The 6,808-nt window shown below is 46.1% G+C and overlaps 1 pseudogene; it reads left to right on the forward strand.

Annotated features, from left to right (window-relative positions):
• Positions 1–1,884, forward strand: part of LOC110146565 (transcription elongation factor SPT5 pseudogene) — a 3,535-nt pseudogene extending 1,651 nt beyond the window's left edge.
• Positions 1,885–6,808: the final 4,924 nt, after the last annotated feature.

Below are 6,808 nucleotides of genomic sequence, written 5' to 3' on the forward strand. Positions count from 1 at the left end.
GGGGAGCTGGTGCAGCTGGACCCCCAGACCGTGGGTGTCATCGTGCGACTGGAGCGGGAGACCGTCCAGGTGCTGAACATGCATGGGAAGGTGGTGACTGTCAGGCACCAGGCTGTGACCCGGAAGAAAGACAACCGCTTTGCCGTGGCCCTGGACTCAGAACAGAATAATATCCATGTGAAGGACATCGTCAAGGTCATTGATGGCCCCCACTCGGGCCGGGAAGGCGAGATTCGCCATCTCTTCCGCAGCTTCGCCTTCCTGCACTGCAAGAAACTGGTGGAGAACGGCGGCATGTTTGTCTGCAAGACCCGCCACCTGGTGCTGGCAGGGGGCTCGAAGCCTCGAGATGTGAGCAACTTCACAGTAGGAGGCTTCGCCCCTATGAGCCCCCGGATCAGCAGCCCTATGCACCCCAGTGCTGGAGGTCAGAGCGGTGGCTTTGGCAGCCCAGGTGGTGGCAGCGGTGGCATGAGCAGGGGCCGAGGGCGGAGAGACAACGAGCTCATCGGCCAGACTGTGCGCGTCTCCCAGGGGCCCTACAAAGGCTACATCGGTGTGGTAAAGGATGCCACGGAGTCCACTGCCCGCGTGGAGCTGCACTCCACCTGCCAGACCATCTCTGTGGGCCGCCAGCTCCTCACCACCGTGGGCTCACGGCGCCCAGGCGGCATGGCCTCGGCCTACGGGCGGACACCCATGTACGGCTCCCAGACGCCCATGTACGGCTCTCAGACGCCCCTCCAGGATGGCAGCCGCACTCCTGCCCAGAGTGGGGCCTGGGATCCAAACAAACCCAACACACCGTCACGGGCTGAGGAAGAATATGAGTATGCCTTTGATGATGAGCCTACCCCATCCCCACAGGCCTACGGGGGCACCCCCAACCCCCAAACACCTGGCTACCCAGACCCCTCGTCCCCGCAGGTCAACCCACAGTACAACCCACAGACTCCAGGGACACCAGCCAGGTACAACGCAGACCAGTTTTCCCCCTATGCGGCCCCCTCCCCGCAAGGCTCCCACCAGCCCAGCCCCAGCCCTCAGAGCTACCACCAGGTGGCGCCAAGTCCAGCAGGCTATCAGAATACCCAGTCCCCAGCCAGCTACCACCCCACACCCTCGCCAATGGCGTATCAGGCCAACCCCAGCCCGAGCCCCGTGGGCTACAGTCCGATGACACCTGGAGCTCCTTCCCCTGGTGGCTACAACCCGCACACGCCGGGCTCAGGCACTGAACAGCACTCCAGCGTCTGGGTGACCACTGACATCCAGGTGAAGGTGAGGGACACCTACCCGGATACACAGGTGGTGGGGCAGACGGGAGTCATCCGCAGTGTCACGGGAGGCATGTGCTCTGTGTACCTGAAAGACAGTGAGAAGGTCGTCAGCATCTCCAGTGAGCACCTGGAGCCCATCACCCCCACCAAGAACAACAAGGTGAAGGTGATCCTGGGTGAGGATCGGGAAGCCACAGGTGTCCTGCTGAGCATCGATGGTGAGGATGGCATTGTCCGCATGGACCCTGACGAACAGCTCAAGATCCTCAACCTCCGCTTCCTGGGGAAGCTCCTGGAGGCCTAAAAGCAGGCAGGGTGGACTCTGGCAGATAATCTGGCAGATGGAGAGCATCCCTCTTTCCTTCCCTGGCCCTTGGCTCTGACTCCGGATCCAGGGCCAGTAGCAGGGCTAGCCTGGTGGTTCAGGATTTCTTTTATTTTCCTTTCTGCGTTCCTATCTCCCTCCCTGATATTCATGGGAATCTGAGTAGAGTCTGGGGAGGGTCCCCACCTTCTTATTCCCCACCTCCTCCAGCTTGCTTTTGTGTTACGGTCTTTCAATAAAAAACTGTTTGGTCAAAAAAAAAAAAAAAAAAGAAAGAAATTTGAGCTTTAAAAAATTCAGGAATCTCACCATTTCTCTCTTCTGTGATCTTTGAGGTCAAATGTTAAATCCTACCAATGAAGAAGCTACAGTTCTGTGTATTTAAGTAACAGTTATGATGAACTGTTCAACTCTCTACAAGTTTTTGCCCAGTCCCTTCTCCTCTGTGGCTGATTCATTTCTCCTTTTCTTGATTATATTCCTGCAGTCATCATGTTGAGTTAGGTCTTGTGATTCTGAAATAAGAAACGTTTAGGCAGTTTTGCAAAATGCAACCCGGATACACCTGGTCCTTTTAATGACTAACAGCAATCCAAATGTGACCTACCAAAAACTTAGATAAATGATATAATCTTGGAAGAAAAATACCTCTTGGCTCAGGAGGGAAATGCTGAGAACTATGGCAAGCTTTCTCAGGGGAAAAAATCGTCTTTTTCCAAATTCACCAGTTTTTAGAACAACTTCACTCAAACACTTGTTTTAAAATGTTATCAAGGACTTCCCTGGTGGTCCAGTGGTTAGGAATCCACCTGCCAGGGCAGGAGACACAGGTTTGATCCCTGGTCTGGGAAGATTTCACATGCCTCAGGGCAAGTAACCCCATGTGCCACAACTACTGAGCCAGCACTCTAGAGCCCGTAAGCCACAACTACTGAAGCCTAAACGCCGCTGCTAGAGAGTAGCCCCCCTTGCTGCCACTAGAGAGAGCCCGTATGTAGCAAGAAAGCCCCAGTGCAGCCAAAAATATAAATAAATAAAAATTAAATATATCAGAGCCATCCCACAATTATTAGAATGACTGCTGCTGCTGCTGCTGCTAAGTTGCTTCAGTCGTGTCCGACTCTATGAGACCCCATAGACAGCAGCCCACCAGGCTCCCCCGTCCCTGTCCCTGGGATTCTTCAGGCAAGAACACTGGAGTGGGTTGCCATTTCCTTCTCCAATGCATGAAAGTGAAAAGTGAAAGTGAAGTCGCTCAATCGTGTCCGACTCTGTGCGACCCCATAGACGGCAGCCCACCAGGCTCTGCCGTCCCTGGGATTTTCCAGGCAAGAGGACTAGAGTGGGTTGCCATTGCCTTCAGCTACTATTTAAGAAAATCCAGAAAAGACCAAATATTGGAGAGGTTGTGGAGAAATTGGAACCCTCTGTGCCATTGGTGGGAGTGCAAAGTGGTGTGACTGCTATGGAAAAAGGATAAGGCCATTCTGCAAAAAATTAGAAATAGTATTACCATATGATCAACAATTCTTCTTCTGGCTAAATATACCAAAAAAAAATTGAAAGCAGGGACTTGTCAAGGTATTTGTATACACATGTTCATAGGAACATTACTCATATTAGTCAAGGGGTGGAAGCAACCCAAGTAGCCATCAACAGATGAATGGATAAACAAAATGTGGGATATACATACAAAAGAATATTAGCTTTAAAAAGGAAATTCTGCAGTATGCTACAACATCAATGAACTTTGAAGACATTATGTTAAGTGAAATAAGCCGATCACAAAAATACAAATATTTTATGAGTCCACTTAATACAAAGTACCCAGAGCAATGACATTCATGAGACAGAAAGTACAATGGTGGTTTCCAAGGACTGGGGCAAAGGGGCATGAAATGCTATTGTTAAAAGGATGGAGTTTCAGTTTTTCAAGATGAAAGAAAGTACCGGAAATAGATGGTAGTGATGGATGCACAACAGTGTGAACAGATTTAATGCCACTGAACTGTACAGTTAAAAATAGTTAAGATGGGTTAACCAAAAACATGATTTTAGAAAGTAAGTTCAAAATAGATTTGATAAATTTGGGGTGGTGAATAAATAGGATTTTTCATCTACAGCATCATCTCCAGAGGTTACAAAAGTGAAGTGAAAGTTGCTCAGTCATGTCCTACTCTTTGTGACCCCATGAACTGTATAGTCATGGAATTTTCCAGGCCAGAATACTGGAGTGAGTAGCCTTTCCCTTTTCCAGGGAATCTTCCCAACCCAGGTCTCCTACATGGCAGGTGGCGTCTTTACCAGCTGAACCACCAGGGAAGTCCAAGGGAGCCTGTAATTTCTGCTGAAGTATACTACCTCACTCATTTGAAAACAAAATGTGAAAGTCTATATATGTGTAATTGGCCAACTGACACTTTATTAAAACTCCATCCAAAACAAAAATTAATATAATAAATTTTGTGTTATGTGTATTTCATCACAATTAAAAATTAAAAACAATTTTTAAAGTTACTAGTAGGTCTAGGACTGACAATTTGGGGAAATATATGTTTATTTCATCTGCCTTTTGGTGGGGGGTGGGGGGGCAGTGTCACACTATGCAGCTTCTGGAATCTTAGTTCCCTGACCAGGGATTGAACCCCAGCCCTCAGCACTGAAAGCTCTGAGTCCTAACCACTGGACTACCAGGGAATTCCCATTTCATCTATCCTTAAACAGAACTGGGATAAATGGAAATATTTTAGATTTTAATACCTTTAGAATTTTAGCATTTATTGATCATCTATTCCAAAATTCAGTTAGTTCAGTTCAGTTCAGTCACTCAGTCGTGTCCGACTCTTTGCGACCCCATGAATTGCAGCACGCCAGGCCTCCCTGTCCGTCACCAACTCCCGGAGTTAACTCAAACTCACGCCCATCGAGTCAGTGATGCCATCCAGCCATCTCATCATCTGTCGTCCCCTCATTCTCCTGCCCCCAATCCCTCCCAGCATCAGGCTCTTTTCCAATGAGTCAACTCTTTGCATGGGGTGGCCAAAGTATTGGAGTTTCAGCTTCCAATGAATATTTAGGACTGATTTCCTTTAGGATGGACTGGTTGGATCTCCTTGCAGTCCAAGGGACTCTCAAGAGTCTTCTCCAACACCACAGTTCAAAAGCATCAATTTTTTGGCGCTCAGCTTTCTTCACCGTCCAACTCTCACATCCATACATGACCACTGGAAAAACCATAGCTTTGACTAGACGGACCTTTGTTGGCAAAGTAATGTCTCTGCTTTTTAATATGCTGCCTAGGTTGGTCATAACTTTCCAAAGTTACCCAAACAGAAATACTTCTACTCCCGATCAAAGAGTATTTACTCTCTAATTATGTTCTTCCAGTGATTGGGAGCTTTTATAGTGATGGGAGGCAACTCATTCCAGCTCTTTGATGCTCACTTTGGTTTGTAACTCAAATTTCATATGCTTTGCTGCTTTGTCCACCTGTAATCTACAAAAAAAGATCATCCTGTTGCACTAGAGTCAGTCCTATTCTGATACCACCATTTAAAAGACTACACTTTATTAATTAATGTACTTTTGCTGTCTGTGTTCTAACTTACATGACTTTTCCAGCATATGTTTTCTAATCTTCAGGAAACATAACAGAGTAAAAATGTTATGCTTTTTTTTTTTTCCATTTATTTTTATTAGTTGGAGGCTAATTACTTTACAACATTGCAGTGGTTTTTGTCATACATTGAAATGAATTAGCCATGGATTTCCATGTATTCCCCATCCCGGTCCCCCCTCCCACCTCCCTCTCCACCCCATCCCTCTGGGTCTTCCCAGTGCACCAGGCCTGAGCACTTGTCTCATGCATCCAACCTGGGCTGGTGATCTGTTTCACCATAGATATACATGTTTCGATGCTGTTCTCTTGAAACATCCCACCCTCGCCTTCTCCCACAAAGTCCACAAGTCTGTTCTATACATCTGAGTCTCTTTTTCTTTTTTTGCATATAGGGTTATCATTACCATCTTTCTAAATTCCATATATATGTGTTAGTATACTGTAATGGTCTTTATCTTTCTGGCTTACTTCGCTCTGTATAATGGGCTCCAGTTTCACCCATCTCATTAGAACAGATTCAAATGAATTCTTTTTAATGGCTGAGTAATATTCCATGGTGTATATGTACCACAGCTTCCTCATCCATTCGTCTGCTGATGGGCATCGAGGTTGCTTCCATGTCCTGGCTATTATAAACAGTGCTGCGATGAACATTGGGGTGCACGTGTCTCTTTCGGATCTGGTTTCCTCGGTGTGTATGCCTAGAAGTGGTATTGCTGGGTCATACGGCAGATCTATTTCCAGCTTTTTAAGAAGTCTCCACACTGTTTTCCATAGTGGCTGTACTAATTTGCATTCCCACCAACAGTGTAAGAGGGTTCCCTTTTCTCCACACCCTCTCCAGCATTTATTGCTTGTAGACTTTTGGATAGCAGCCATCCTGACTGGCGTGTAATGGTACCTCATTGTGGTTTTGATTTGCATTTCTCTGATAATGAGTGATGTTGAGCATCTTTTCATGTGTTTTTTTGCCATCCGTATGTCTTCCTTGGAGAAATGCCTGTTTAGTTCTTTGGCCCATTTTTTGATTGGGTCATTTATTTTTCTGGAGTTGAGCTGCAGGAGTTGCTTTTATATTTTTGAGATTAATCCTTTGTCTGTTGCTTCATTTGCTATTATTTTCTCCCAATCTGAGGGCTGTCTTTTCACCTTGCTTATAGTTTCCTTTGTTGTGCAAAAGCTTTTAAGTTTCATTAGGTCCCATTTGTTTATTTTTGCTTTCGTTTCTAAAAGTCTGGGATGTGGGTCATAGAGGATCCTGCTGTGATTTATGTTGGAGAGTGTTTTGCCTATGTTCTCTTCTAGGAGTTTTATAGTTTCTGGTCTTACATTTAGATCTTTAATCCATTTTGAGTTTATTTTTGTGTATGGTGTTAGAAAGTGTTCTAGTTTCATTCTTTTACAGATGGTTGACCAGTTTTCCCAGCACCACTTGTTAAAGAGGTTATCTTTTTTCCATTGTATATCCTTGCCTCCTTTGTCGAAGATAAGGTGACCATAGGTTCGTGGATTTATCTCTGGGCTTTCTATTCTGTTCCATTGATCTATATTTCTGTCTTTGTGCCAGTACCATACTGTCTTGAT

The sequence above is a fragment of the Odocoileus virginianus genome, chromosome 17, assembly GCF_023699985.2.
Source record: "Odocoileus virginianus isolate 20LAN1187 ecotype Illinois chromosome 17, Ovbor_1.2, whole genome shotgun sequence".
Taxonomy (NCBI): domain Eukaryota; kingdom Metazoa; phylum Chordata; class Mammalia; order Artiodactyla; family Cervidae; genus Odocoileus; species Odocoileus virginianus.